The 16927-nt window shown below is 34.1% G+C and overlaps 1 protein-coding gene across 11 annotated transcripts in view; it reads right to left on the minus strand.

The window, feature by feature from the left end:
* Ubx (ultrabithorax) overlaps positions 1 to 16927 on the minus strand; it is a 388698-nt gene that overhangs the window by 28900 nt on the left and 342871 nt on the right. The gene's annotated exons all lie outside the window — the stretch shown is intronic.

Consider the following 16927-nt stretch of genomic DNA (forward strand, 5'->3'; position numbering starts at 1 on the left):
CGAGAAAGCACCGAGAGAAAGTTAGTGGACGAAGGGAGAAGGTAAGATGTTGCTACGTGGCACAGCTGGAGCGCATTAGTCAACCGTAATTAATAAGTTATATACAACAGAGACTAACGAAGAGTGCGATGTTACACTGCCGAGACATCGTCTCTCTTTTAGGGGAGAGGCAACGCGACCTCTCGGGGTGTGACGACGGAAACCTCAACGATCATAAATACATGCTAAAAACCTGACGGTATAAATAAACTAAGGGTTGACACTCGCAAATGAGGAACAGCAAGATGTATATTTCTTCTACAGCTACCAATAGAATTAGTGGTCAGATAAAACGCTTATAGAATTTAGCTGCATCTCGTTGCTATGTGTAATAAGCTTAACATTTCTTATGACAGCAATAAGCCAACGAGCAAATAGTCCAAATTATAATAAAATATTAAAAAGGAAAAATATTTAGAGAAGTTGAATTTTACGATTGCTTAGACTAACAGTATATAAGTTGTAACTGTATAAGATATATAAATTACACATATATGTTATTATGTTATTACACATATATGTTATTTAAAAAAAACTTATTTAACAAATGTATAAAGAGATTTGAAATTATATGTTGTTTTGAGATATATGTTGATAATTGAGAAGAATCATTAATTGCTATGCCAATTATTAAATTATATAAAGTACTATTAAAAAATATCATTCAGCATTTATATAGTAGATATATTTCAAAAAAAGATTGAGCTTTCAACATATGTTTACTAGTACGTAAGTTTTCTTTATTAAATATGGTATGTGCTATCTATCATATAAATGCTGAATGATTTTTTTGAACACCCTGTATACTGCGTGAAATGTAGTATTCTTTTTTGGAACAATCTTTTCAACTCTTGGTAATTTCGGAAGGGACGATAATTTGGTGAACCCATTCATGTAATCATGGCCCGGTAAGACGATAAAGAATACATTGAGCAAAAATTACACGATGCGGACAAGAATGTTGCTAGTAGCTAGTGGGATATACCATAAAAAAACCGAAAGGAGCTATAGCCTATTCAAGAATAAGATATCAGCTTTACGTGTGAATACTTCTGAATAAGCGCGCAATCATGCCGCGAGCAAGGTGGCGAGTTTACTCCTACATAAGTGAAGAATTCTACTAAGCGGAAATAATGAAAAAGATGAACAAAATTTTCATAATACAGTATTGTGCAAATTGTTCGGAAATTTGTATTACCTTGTACATTATTTTTACATTTTTAATTATCATTAAGGTTTTTATCTTTATAACAAAAAATAATATTTACGCAATATTTTTATATCTAATGCTCTTAAAAAAGCATTCGATACAAAATCAATTATTATATATAATAATAATAGATTATTTACATACGAACATACATCCAGCCTGAATGTATTTTTAAATCGAATGATTTACTAATTATAATGAGCACATTGTATAGTTACAATTTATATTATCGGAATAGAACAAAGGTCGATCATTAGTCATGCCGTCCGTTTCGTACTATTCGTCATTTATACTATTCAAAGTAATATTCGTCCTCTGCGTTTTAATGGAGTTTGTAGATGGAATATCATTAACGCGCTTCTAAGTTACGTGATTCGTTGTAATTCAGCCATCGCTGCATCTGATGACATGGAGCGAAGACGCTGATTGGCTGACAGTCTGTCGAAGCACGCAATTAATCGCGAGCAAAAAGTGGTCGGCAGAGATCCCGACGATAATTTCGCGTGTATCCCCTCAAGAAATTTAATTAACACACACACGCGAATATAAGATCTCCTTCTCTTTTTCATCTCTCATTTTCTGACACTCAACAACAAGGACGAAAGAGAGGCATAAGAAAGAAAGAGGAAACTGGAAGAGGAGGAGGAGGAGGAAGAGGAGGAGGAGGAGAGGGAGGGAGGATACGAGGTGGCTTCTCTACAACGAGCCAGCTGCTACTCGCGGTAATCGTAATAATTATGCAAAGACCGAACGCAACGGTGCATCTCGAGCAAAAGGAAAGAGAAGGAGGACGCTGTGGGACGGGGCATACAAAAGGAGCAAGCCGAACTGAGATGGTGGTGGAGATGGCATGCAAAGGAGGCTCGGCATAGGTAAGAGAACCAAGCCGGTTGTAAGGCGACACCTCGCGGCTCCGTACATCTTTCTCCGTCTCCCTCGTTTCCCCTATCCGAGGGGAAATAAACGACGAACTTTCCCTTTCTTGTTGCTCTTCGTTTCCACGCCGAGGGTTTCCATTCCTCGAAGTCCTATCCGAATCGTCATTGTTGTTTCCTCGTGCGAAAATCTTGCCCGAAGAGGAACGATAGTTTACGATTTGACATTTTTTCCATTGTTCCACCATGTTTATTTTGGATGCCCATCGATGTTACAATGGTACTATCTTGCCAATGAATTTACGATTTTCCTACGACGTTTTTTTACCTTTGACTATGAGAAACAGACGCTTGGTAAAGTATCCTTTTGAGCGTAAATAATCACCAAAGAGAGCGAGAGTCGGAAAAAAAAAAATATTTCGAATACGAGAGTGGAGAGACCAATACAGGTGAGTAACGTCGCGACACCTTCTAATGAAATGGATCGTCTGTCTTACTTACATCGCCTCGCATCTGTAACTCACACGCCAGGTAACACGCACACAAAGTAGATGCGTGTACGTATCCGCCATTGTAAGAAGAAGGGGAGACATGGTTACCAGCGGGCAACCGACCCACGAACCATCCACATATATCTGCGTCCTAAAAGGAATTCAAGAATATATTTTACATATGCTTTATTGCCACCTTATTTCCAACTCTACGGCCATGGCCCTCGAGGAGATCGCAGTGGGTACGATGCATTCTATATCCATGGAAAGCCGCGTGGATTACGTGAATTAACGTATCAAGTTTCGCGAATTTTGTCGCGTAACTCTAAATGCGTATCTTCCTTTCGGAGTATCGGATGCATTATTATTAGCCCGTAAACGAAGTGGCACCGATTAAAGCTAATTAGCAGTTTCTGCAGATACCCGAACGCGTTTGTTTGATTAATTGCGAGGAATGTCTTTTATTAATGAAACTTTCCGAGACATCCAACGTTATAATTATAGATCTAGAGGAACGGCAGGGAGCGATGTAAATCTCCAACGTGTTCCCTTATGGTTACGTGTCTTAGGGTAATGACTTAACTTATACGCATTAATAAGTATCGGACTAGATGATTTGATAATTTGCAAGCGGGGCTACGGGGATTGCCGACAAACCTTTTACATTCTTTTGCAGCATGTTCCTTTCAGAACGGAGCAAGACATAGAGGGCAGGTTTCCCGTTCTTGTGATTCGACGAGGCCCCAGGGGGCCTACCGGTACGTCCAGGCATAGCCTGAAGAGGAGGAGAGAGAGAGCCGGTTCTGACGAATAAGACGCCATCGCGTGTTTAACCTGTAAGAAACTATGATTACCGTCCGGTTGAACTGCACTTTGAATTTGGATTTTCGAAAACGATACGTTAGATAGCATCGCAATTACTAATGATTGCTACGGACAGGTTTGGAATTTCGTAAGGAGGGAGCAAATTATACTTGACGCGTCCAACAACGTTAAAACGTGGCGCGCGATAATGATGGAGCGATATTGCTCGCATTTAAAGAGTCGTAAAAAGACAATCTTGTGCTGCCGCATATCTCTGCGAGCTCTTGTAGTTTTAAAAGTGCAAAATGATGACATAGCGGAATCAAATATAATTACTAAGATTACGCGAACTTTTTAAGATGTGAACGCTACTGTAACCTGCAATATTTTTCTCCTCTTTATCGCAATTGTGTCTCTAAGTTTCTAATGAATATTCGGTACAAAAATGCAGAGTTATAGCGAAGGAAAAATTTGCTCCATTATTCAACGTATTCCAGTTTTCATCTCTCGTAGACCAATGAAAAGAAGGGAGGTTTACAGACGGAAATGTGGAAGAGGCAAGAAGTGCGATTATTCCGTAGCGCGAAAATAATAATGAACTCGCGTAAATCAAGAAAGTTAGGGGGCAAACTATACTCGTGGAATACTACTCCATTCAAGCATATCTGCAATACGCGAGAGTAAGCTGCCAAAAATGTTCCTAGCGCAGCAACCTTTCTGGCATATTAAAAAGTCTATACCATGTGCGGTTCACTGAATCCAGACGTAACGAATGCTCCGTGAAAAAGTTTAGAAGCAAGATGTATCGAGTTATCGAGCCACGCGTAATGAGCCTGGCTCTATCGAAATGTCCAGGAACTTCGACCGAATCCCCGGACACACCATGGATTATCTAGATTCCGCGATTCCGCGCAAAAGAGCGAAAAAACGGAAAGAGCTGGTCCGGTTGGCGAATGGTTAGCTGTTGCAGGTTGGCGGTTAAGATGGACGAGGCGGCACGCTAGAGATCTTATCCAAGCGCAGCAGCGGCCAATGAATCATCCGCTTTGAATAGGGCTTCACTCCCTATATTATATCTATAGATACTAACCTCATACCTACATCCACATCCACGAGACAATATATTCTCTTTCGTATATTAGAAAAAAGAGAGTAAGAGTGTCACAGAGGGAGAAGAAAAAACAGCAAGATCAATCAAATATGAAGTTAAAAAATATCTTAAATTCAAATAATTTTTTTTTCAAAAACAGCCTTTCTCTTAAAATATCAATTGGCTTAAAAATATTAAATAGTAAGTATGAATTTATTTGCAAAAAAAAATGCAACTGTATGTGTGTACAAAAATAATTATAAAATAGTATACAAAATTTATATATACAATACATATTATTGTATTTCTTTTTATTTCACAAATAAAAGATAATTATTTTGCAAATGAGAAATAATTATATTTTTTTCCATATTTAGGGACATAAGCTGTGTTTCTATAACTTTCGTGGTATTTTTAGGTTTTATAATCGGTTCTTATATATTTAAGATTGTTTTAAGATGTGATAAACTAATCACAGAGCTGTATTAATATCTTAAGACATTATTTAAGATGATTTTAAAATGAGAATCGATTATAAATCAGCCTTAATCTTTTGTATCATCAACACAGAAAGTATCGTATGTAGTAAATTATTGAGTAATATTCTACCACATTATTACCACAATTTTGCAAAAGATGTTCTCTGTAATCTTATAATTTATTAATCTTCAATAATATTCGCGCTGAAATATTAATCAGTATAAATCATAGTTTATTGCACTGACTATTTTTAAGTCCTCAACAAATTCTTGCAACTCTTGAAAATTGATGGCGAAGAAATTCTTCGAAAAGACAAGTTATAAGAAGATTATAATAAATCAAGAAAAAGAAATATGTACGTAGTATGAGAAATGAGAAATGTATTACACGACGAAGCAGAACTTTATTTCATTGTAATGATGTATTAGCTAATTATCTTTCTACAACTTTCATAGAAAATATATTGCCGTAACGCATATTATATAAATTAGAAATATTTATTACAGGGAAGATACACGATAGGCAATCCGTGCAAAGAGTAGATATTAATATTAATTATGTAGGTTCTTATCGTGTCTTGCACGAACATGAGTCGTTTTAGTACACTCAATGACTTAACGCGGTGCATTACTCCTCCTGAGATCGCTAATTAGTGATAAATTCATTAACTCAATGAAATATAACATAAGAGATAGGACACCAATCTACAGATATCTTAAGTCTCTCGGCAGAGGGAGTCAGCAGAGGGGGAATAACCCGGGCTGCGCTCGAAAAAGAGATTCGTGCCGTAATTGTAAACATTGGATTAATGCAAATGCGCGCTTAAAAGCTTAATTGCTTTGATAAAGCATGGCGGTGCATTAAATTCAAATGCATGTAAATTAATTCAAATTTATGAGAAATAGGTGGACGCGGAGCACTTACTGGAAAACAGGGAAAATAAAAATTAGTCCCCGCGGGGCCAGCCCTTGCGATGAGACTCTTTTTTCGTCCTACCCCCTTTCTGCCTCCCTCCCTCTCGCGCTACCCCATGCCCTCCTACCAATTCCCTCTACCGTGCCCCTCTGTTTCGCCAACACGCCATGTTGCCAACCAGATTGGCTGCGGTGCAAGTATTGCCAATAAATTTCGTCTTCGGCTCTCGTCTGATAAATGTCGAATTTTAACACATCGATCGATTGCATCGGTAATTAACAAACGCGAACTTCTTCACTTGAACGCTTGAATTATTTCAAATCAAAAACTAATATATATTAAAGTTAAAAATAAATATAAGTTCTATGACTAATTATTAATAATTGTTATAAACGCAACTTGTTAAATTATATTAGCAATTGCAATTTCTTCAATAAATATCCAATAATATTTATCACGTCAAATGTTTAATAACATAATTATCGATTTTATTATATAATTTATACCCTCTTAAATTCTATTTATATAATATATTGTTAATATAATGTTGTCATAAATTTCTAATAATTATTATAAATATAAAACTAATTTTCAATTGCTAATTTCAAATTGAGTAATTCCTTGATGTATTCTAAACAGTTTATTGGCCGTAAAGAAGCAAGATACGAACTTCTCAAAGTTCCAATTACGACAAAAAAATTCTTTTCATTGATACTTATTATATTTCCATTAATAATTGCGTGCATTCCATAATGCAATGATTCATCAATTTTTTTTACAATCTTGCTCTAGATAAGCACATTTTACAAGAACTCGATTCGTGTTATCGAAAACCAACCAATCATTGACGCCGCGCCAACTTTATCGTTGTTACTCACTCTCGTGCCGCGGTTACTCTCCGGAGGGATTACATAAATTATACCGGAATATTATCCCTGTCTATACAAAGGATTGATTAATGATAATGTGTTTAAACGACGTTTAAATTAGTATCGTAGCACGATTCTTGGACTTTTACGACATGATAAAAGTTTAATGAAATGACTTTATAATGAGACTGATAGTCATTGACAAAAATGTATTAAAATGATAACATGTACAAATATTAAGAGAATTAAAAATTGTTTTAAAACTGAATTAATTGTCATTGACAAATTTTGGACACTGTTTTTATTTTTTGGCTTTTTTAAAAAAGTATATATGTATATATGTAGTTATCATAATTATTAAAAAACTTTCAACAATTTTGAAGAAAGATGATTATGTAGAAAGAATGTATGCATAAAGAATTACTGGTATCATTTATAATATCGTTACTAAATCGTTATGAAAAAATGCAAATCATTACTGAGTATAAGCGTAATGCCCGTAAGACTTCATGTCTTATAGACATTAATGAACTGTCGACAATTTTATTAATGCTAGAGGTAACTTGATTCAATCGATACATAGTTAAGCGTTAATAAAATTACTACTGTAAGCTGCTGTAATCATAAGCTCTACGATAAGCTGCTTGTATCACGCTACTTGCTGTGATCATCGGCAGTCTCGTTAATATTATGGTGCACACGTAATGTTGTTAAACCATCATTTTAACTCAGAATAACTTTAGAATTTTTTTGAATTTTAAGATAAAATTATTAATAGATTTAAAACTATCAAAATTTTTATCAAAATAACGTAAACGTGATTATGTATATAACGCAAACTTTAATCTTAAACATCTTGATGACTATATTCAAGAAAGACAATTTTGATGTTTAAAATTTTATTGTATAAGAACTTGAGAAAAAAAATGTTTAAATATAAGATAGAATATGTACGATCACCGTAAATGTATAAATTAAACATAATATCCCGCATGAGTTATCAAGACATCAATGATGAGTTATCAAGATATAGAGTTCAAATAGCTAATCATTAAATTGATACTCAATATATCAAGTTGTTATAAAAATTTCTTCACCCTTTTCAACTTCTTCTTATCGATCCGATTTTTTTAACACATTCGGTATCACCATTATTATCGCATACTCGGCTGTCTTTCCGTTTATAGTAAATGAGACCATTTATCCAGTTTTACTTGTTTTTCATAACGCAATGCAATTCTTCGCCCCATTACTTGCGGCTTTATCCTTGTGGTTATCATTTGCGGAAAAAACAGTAATTACATCTTCTTTTTACGGGAGAAAAAGAACGGATATAACTAAAATGTGACGCGTACTTGCATCCATTTTTTAAATAACGGCATCCTTTATTCATCGACACTCAATTTTACGTAAGCACTATTGCATTACAAAATCTTCGTAAGATGTGCGAGAGCAAAGCTTCTCCTACAGTAATTATTCTCGTTCCAACCAGTCAAGCGCGGTTCGCACCATTCCTTCGTTACTCTTCACCTTCTTCGCTTTCACCTCTTCCCTTTCCGCAATTTCATTCTCCCGGTCTCTCATGAAAGTATGGCTACGCGAGTTGCCTAACTAAAAGTTCTTTTCACAAATTGCTGGTTATTACGCACGTTATATCCAGTAGTTGTTACGTTCATCGATGCGATTACTTTATGTTACCTCATATATTAAAATCTGTTTAGACAGATTACGATCCATTTTCTTCAACCTTTCTTGTACCTTTTTGTTTCAATTAATAATTGATGAATTGTAACGCAAATTAAATTTAACAAAAAATATGAAATATCTGCAATGTTTAAATTACCGTTTTAACGATTAATTTTACAAAGTCGATAATAAAAAAATAGCATTTTAATATTTGTACATATTATATAATATCGAGAGCAAATATAATCTTCACATTGTCTTGTAATATAAAAAAATATGAATTATAGTTGATACTCCAATAGTATTAGATGCCATTTGGAACACGACGCGGAGAATAGAAGTTTACCTGACATAACGAACAGCAAAGAAGGTAGAGCATGAAAAAAGGGATAAAAAAGGACAGAGTACAATAAAGAAGGACATCTAAACAAGGAGTGAGAAAGAGGAATGAACGACAACAGTTAAGGAAGGCCAACCATGGAGATGATGGAGAGAGAAGGGAAGACCGAAAGGCATCGTGAGGAGAAAGAGTGAAGCACATGTACGAAGAAGAAATAAGGGGGCAGGAGACAAGAAGGGGGGATATCAAGAGCGGACCTCCCAAGTTGCGGCGAAATGGCGGATCATCATCGTCGCATCATCCGTGAGCCGAATACTTTGTAGGTACCTCGGTTATTAAACTGCCTGATACATTGCGTATTCTGCTCGTCGCCGTGTTAAAAAATTACTGAGCCAAGTACCTGAAATTTCCACTTATAGCACAAACGGGTTTTATGCTGCTGTATTCCTTGCAATCATCGATTACAAGTTTTGTAAATGATTGGATTTTAAAATTTGTGGTACCATCGAATTCTTTAAAATATATATGTATAATTTTATATGGTTACGTAAATAATTTTATAGTTACAGTTAGTATTAAACTGTTAGATTATTATATCATATTAATATTTACGTATAAAATAATTTTTAATTTAAGAAACAAATGCTATAATAATATAATTCATATATCAAATAAAGAACATGTTTGAAGTATTCGATGAATTTGATACTCCTATAATTTTCTTTTATTTTGATGAAAGTAATAATGAAATTGATATAATCTATGCGATAAATTTCAGCTTTTAGCAACAATCTATAATATGGTAATAGTTTTTTAATGTATCCTAGAAATGTTCGTTAATGAAGTTGTCAACAATATCATGTAATTTCTTAGATTTCATCGCTATTAAGTCGCAAACGAAGCTACCATGGATACAAGTGCTCGACAGATGATATTGAACCAACAGATATTAATTTTAGGGATGTACGAAATATTTCCAGACGGGGGATTCTGATCCCCAGGCGTGTAAGGGAAAGATAAGGCACGGTGTGTCTAACTCATAATCAATGGCTGTCGAGCAAAGTTATAACATGGATGTCAAATAAATTTTCCCGAAGTTACGTCTGCGTAATGTTTCTCATACAATCATGCATCACTACAGGTTATTAACACACTGGAGAATACTTATTCGACATTGAAAAAATTATAGCCATATAAGAAACTTATTACTAATTACTTACGTATTTAAGAATATATATAAACAAATGTATAAAACAACAAAATATAAAGCCTTTAAAAATCATACACTGGATGTTTGTGTGTTAATAGAAATTTGTTACATAAACAAAATATGTGTATATACATATTTTGTTCATGTAATAAACTATATAGAGGTTCGACTTTCAGCTAAGGTAATATTTTTCGCAATGAATTTATTTACAGTTTTTCAGCACATTAACATCTTTCTAATAGGATGCCTAAATGAGCAAATTATTAAATTGCTTGTCAATTTGATATTATTACAGTAATTTAATTGCGTTTATAAATCCGAAAAACGGCGCGCAATTCAAATGACTATATATTTGGTATATAAATTCACATGGAAATTATTTAAGCATCTAAGATTCAGCTTCGACCGCTACAGGCAAAAGAATTAATTTCGCATTACAAATAATATTTGAGTCTTTTGATTGAAAAATATATAAAAATATGAGTTACAAAGAAAATGTTACATAAGCTATATATAAGGGATATTTCTTACAATGCAGATGCACAAATCTAACTGTCACAATCGACTTTATGAGTTTTCCGAATAAATTGGTGATTGTAACTCGATGGAGGACTGATCAAGGAAATTGTTACGAATGTGAACGTGGAACACTGACACGTGGAACAACTGTAATATGATACGTAGTACCACGTGTGTCTCTAAGGATGCAACCGTAACGATTGGAGGGGCCAAAACTCCCCATAGGCTACGTTTCTGAAATGTCGATGTCTCCATCTGCCACATATCCAGAGACACGGTAGTGTCTCGCGCCGATTTACGCGCATGCACACGAGACCACCCCGTGTTTCTACACACTGAACAACGTAGAAATAGAAAGTACATCAGCCATTTTCTTTTCAAAATTCCATTATTCGCATTTCAAATTTAACAACTTAAATCTCGTTGAATATTGTAATACGAAAATGGGACGATAAGAATAAATCTAACGAAATTAAATCTCGTTACTTACTACTAATATTTCTTTTAAAAACATTTCTAAAAAAATTTAATATAAAAAATTCTAAATTTTTCGTAATCCAATATGTCGCATCTGTGATTTTTGATTAAGGCTTTCGTCCTTTCTCACAGCTGAGATATGGATTTTATGAGATAATCATTATGAACAAAATTTGAAAATCCCTACGGATGTTCAGAATGGCGTCATCGTACACCATATGCTGCCCATTTTGGTGATATTCGTCGTCCGCTATGGTGACCAGACGGCGAATAAATCTTATGATACCCTCTCAAAGGGGCGGTCTGATCGGAAAAAGATCGAAGCTTTGAATGCAAGGAAATTATGGCCGCTAGTTTCTATTTTACAAAATAAGAAAAACGTAGCTTACTTCACGAGTTGTATATGATATAAATTAAAACTTAATTATGGGACAAATATAATTGGTGCTTATATAATAATTATATTAAAAGGCTCAGTGAAATTACAAAAATAAAATATATCTTCTGGAATTGTATCAGCTTTCAATTAGCATTATACAAACTGTCATGACATGTATCTAATTTTCTGTTTAAGTATTTTCGACATACATATTAGGTGTTGGAATTAATTCGTAGCGTTTTACAAGTGATGGGAAGTACTTTCATTAATGTATTTTTTAATGCTCATGTGAAATAAATAACATTCTTTCATTAAAAAACGCTACGAATTAATTCCAACACCTAATAAGTATCTGGAGACATGGCAGTGTCTCGATCTATTTTGATATAAACAATATTCTTCCGACTTCTTATGAATAAGCAATAAGTACTTCCCTTTTTCGCTCTCATCTTTTATTCTTAAACGTTATTCCTGTCGTGACCGAGCATTCTATTCCCAAGCGTTATTCCCGACTTGGATTGCCCTCGTGGCATATCTAGATACACTTGCCAGTCAATATTAATGTCTTTATTAACGACGATATATTTCTCTCTTGACCTTACGCATTGCTAATCGTGGTGGTAGGATACGAGGAGAAAATGCAAAGTCATTATTATACGTAATGCAAAATTCCGATAATAATTGAGTAACATTATCTAAAAGAAATCGTGTTATGCAAACGCGTGTATACTCTGCCTCTGATAGAATCGCTTAATTAAGTAGCCTTGGTGTATGTCATATACCGTATATTATCTCATACACCGCATCATTGTCGTTGACATATATACATATATGGCACGATACCGATTACTGTCATTTTAATATGCAGCTTATCTCTTCATGTTAATGAAATGTATATTGAAATGTATAAATTAAATTTGTCATCAATTTAACTGTCATCACTGTTACTATGTTGAGATAAGTTCTTCAGCACTTTCTTCTTTCCGCCTTTACTTAGTTTCGCTTTACTTTGTTTCTTAACCGTAAAGAATTACACGTGTTCAAGAGCTGTGAAAACAGTACAGTAAGAACGCAGCATATAAATACGCGGACGCACCACGTATGATCATATTGCGCCCATTAACATGGCGAAAAGTTGCTGCTGCTATCCGGAAAGCAAGGGAGCAGCAACCACGAAGCCTTTAAGCCACGGCGCACGGAAGTTTCCCCACTGATCCTCGGTGCTAGGCGAGTTTAAGCCCTGGGATTCTGGAGTTACTGCCATCATGGCACACCATGCACCACTGCCTATAGGTATAAGTATAGCTTCTAGTGTGCGAGCACAGAGTGTACTTGTAGCCCGAACGTCTAGCGTTTCATTCGATCTCTTTTTCTCTCTCGTTGCCTCCGCTTTCGCCCATCCCCTGTTGCAAACCCCTTCTACAACTGTTCCCTCCCGCACCGATGCTCCCCTTACGGCCCTTCTTCTTTCTCTGTCTCTTTGTCGCGCTCTAACTTCGACTACCTCCCTTTCAGAGTGCGCTTCCATTGCTGAGTCGTGCAACCACGATCTAGTGCATCCCTATCGCGACAACGATCGTTCTCCGGACCACGGTAGCTGATATTTATGGCTTTTGCGGCGCGATGTTGAAGTAGTTAAATTGCTGATATTAAATGAGAAATCCGCGAGAAATTGTTCGCCCAGGATAACGCCGCACCCGCAAGGATTTGCGGGATTTCGGATGAGCATCTCGATAGATATTCGATAGATATATAACGTCATTCTATCATCGGATTATGTTAATACCAAAACCAACGCTGATATTTCATATATTTGGTGTTACTTCAATTACGAGAGAGAGAAACTAGAGTTATATAAATAAAATTAAAAACAAAACTAAAAATGTTTTTAGAATCTAATTATATCATTTCATTTTTTCTATAATTTATTATTATATACATAATAATATTAATAATAATAACAATTCAATATAATTCTTTAATAATTTTTAAAACTCTTTTATCAGTAAAAAATATTATTAATTATTATATAAAACTAAGAGTTTTTCCTTCAGAAAAGGGAAGAAGTCAAACTTGAAAATGGAATGCCATTACGGGGATCAAATGGGATTAGTTCACAATTAGGCTTCATTTTATAACCGTTGCTTTTCATGAATATACCCCACAATTTTCGACTAAGAGAGTAAAACAAAGTATTTAAATATTTAGTACATTGAAATCACTTAATAAAAGATCAAGAATACGGTGAATATAATATTAATCATATAGCATTAATAATATCAGCATATTTAATATTAAACAAGTACATAATTGCAGAAAATAATTACATTAATTTTCCATAACAAATATGGTGTTGATATGATAAATTGATAAATAAAAAAGGCAAAAGACTTTCTTGTTCTTTAAAAGAAAAACTGCACGATGAAGAGTAAGCGAGACAAAAAATCAGTTAAGAGAACTACGTTGGTGTCGCGATGTCTAGGTTGAATTCGAGATCGAAGTTTCCCTTTCTCTTTCTCTTTCTTCTTCCTCATTGCCTCTATTGCCAAGAAAAAGAAAGAAGAGACGAGAAACCAACCGTACGTCGTGAAACGAATTCCCGGCAGAAGCAGCCCCTTCTAAGCTTCATGCAAGGCAAATCAACTTCCAGAAAGAAAGACGATACTCCTGGATTGTGCCAGTAAAGCCTTTTACTTATATTTAAATTCGCTCATGGAGTGAGTAAACGTGTTTTACCGAAGCATCTAGAAAATGCCCAGTATATACACACAAGTGCGCGCGCGCGTATATAAATTTTAAAACGCGCCTTTTCTTGATCAAAGTAACTATCTAATTCTCGGCCAATTTATAGCACACTTAAAGAAATTGGACCCGGAGAATTAATCATCAGACATTATAAGATTGGCTAAGTCGCGCAGAAATTTTCGTCCAGTGCAACTTACGTAAACGCCGGAGAGAAGGATTAGAAATACAATATATTATTCGATGTGCTTTAAACAAAGCTTTGAACGCGGTCGCTCAATCGAAATGGAATCGGGATACACTTAAACGAATTGCGTTCAGTAGATAAATCAAATTGGAAACCATAGGATTGATTTGCATATCCGATGGAATATTACAGTATATATAGTGCTTCAGTCTGCGAAGGGGTAAATGAAAGAGGAGGAGGGGGTCTAAAGTCAGGGATGAGCATTCTCGAGATTGGCTATATTTCACAGTAACCAAAATACAGGCATTGATTGAATGTACATGACAGAGTGCCATAGGAGCGAAGGGAGTTTTGGTTTATTGTATGTAATTTGTATATTAGCACCATTCACGCGCTTATTTCACTCACGAGATTTCCTAACATAAATAAAGATTAATTCAGGAGATTAAGGAGTTAATGTGATATTCTACGTACAATAGAATGCAAAGATTAACTGATACATTATAAGAACCGTTATTATAACACCTCTGAAAATAACTGCATCATAAATTGTTCAGATGTCAAGATGTCTTCTTGTTTACGATTTGACAGTCCTAAAAACTTTTTTTTCTTGCTTCGTATCAATCGTTCTATATTGATTAATCAAAACAAATTTAATAAATATTGTAGCAAACATAGATGAAAATATATAGAAAATAACATTATGTAATCTATCAAAAAGGATTAAAGGTATTAAAGTAAAATTGATCGAAGAATTTTGGCGTATTTTTATAAAACAATATAGTTGCTATTTGTAAATTACATGCAACTGAATGCGTATCGCATAAAAAATGTTGACAAACATTAATTAATATAAAATAAAATTAAAGGAAGGAAGATTAATACAGAGGGGAAACAGAATACGAGAATACTCTTGGGTAACCCCGTAAAACGTGAACCAATAAACTAACATGGAATCTAATGGACTAAATGTCTAAGAGATCGATGCTATTAGATGCTTATTGGATTACCTATGGTCCGGCGTACGTGTTCTTCGACAAGAAACATCCAAGGTACTAATCCAATTATAATAGTTACCGCAAAGATATTACTTGATATTAAGCATTGCATATGAATTACGCTAAATATATTTAGGAAACTATTTCAAATGTAATAAAAAATATCAACAACTTTGAAATAAGGTATAATTTAAAACAATATAAAACAATATAAAACGCATATATTGTTGGTTATTATATAATGATATTTCTTCGTGGATTTTTTTATTAGAAATAAGATATTAATACAATTAAATTAAACTTCACGTTATTAAATTTAAAATAAATTTGTTATATTTTAAAATTTGAAAGGATGACTCGGCAATCGTGTGACGATTCTAAGAAATATATATGGAAATAAAGATCACGAACGCAGAAACTGCTTACATTCGTATGAATGTTCATAAAAATGTCTTTTGTAGTCTACTTTTTTATATCACTTTTGTAGATGTGTCTAGTTTAAAATCGCGTAATACTGTATCGCAAATACGAGTGAAAGTTACGAAACAATATAAGAAAAGTTTCTCAAACTCTAAATGAGAAAGGTTAGGGAAGGAAAAAAAAGTGATTAAAAAGAAAAAGTTGAATACGTAATGATAAATAAGCAACAAATAAATATTATTAAATGACACACATATGTTTGAAAATATAGAACTTTTAAAAAACAATTCAATCATTCGTGTAAATAGTTTTACAATACAATTAAAAAAACGGCATTTTCCAAAATATTCTATTCTGTACATAAAAATTGATTTTTATTAAAGAAAAATAACTAAACACTTAAAATCAGTTTAATAGTCTCAACAAAAAGTATTGTGACATTTTCGAATATGTCTAGTGAAATTTTTCAAGAATTGTGTGTGAATCATGTATATATATAATATATAGAAGATATTTCAAATAAACAACACTTTAAGCCTACATTAATTTGAATAATTCTAAACTCTTACAATTCCTTTCAAAAAAGTAACTAGTTATATAAGTTTCTTAAAAAACTTATTGTTATTACTTACAGTTATTATACTTTTTATTAATATTCTATTGATTTTTCCCGTTTAGTTACTAATGCACAATAACCGATAAAAAAACCGATTAGTATGAGCGGCCGAGTGAAAAGGATGGACTTTTAAGATCCTATTGACTCTTGGGTATAGTCCAAGTATAGTGGACGTATATCATAGAGCACTGAGGAGAGGTTCAAGAACAGAAGACCAGTCTTTTAGCCTCGGGAATTCATTATATAGCAAATACCGTGGCGCCATTATTCACGCATCTCCATTTGCGTGGGCTACTGTCAGACATGGTGAATTACGAGGACGCTGCGACATGCAAAACTGTTAACACTCGTTAATCGTGGAAACTTTCATAAAGTCCAGAATAGAAGAAACACAATTCACATACATAAGTCATATTTGATAGCAAAGTCATTAATCATGAATGAGTATATAGTACGCTTCTATCATTGATCGAATTGTGATATTACAATTCATTTTTCCAAACGCACTCCACAAGGGAAGTTCTATGAAAGTAACTGAAATTTTTGTAATAAATAAATATGTCACATTTAATAATAATGA

The sequence above is a fragment of the Acromyrmex echinatior genome, chromosome 2, assembly GCF_024713525.1.
Source record: "Acromyrmex echinatior isolate Ae372 chromosome 2, ASM2471352v2, whole genome shotgun sequence".
Taxonomy (NCBI): domain Eukaryota; kingdom Metazoa; phylum Arthropoda; class Insecta; order Hymenoptera; family Formicidae; genus Acromyrmex; species Acromyrmex echinatior.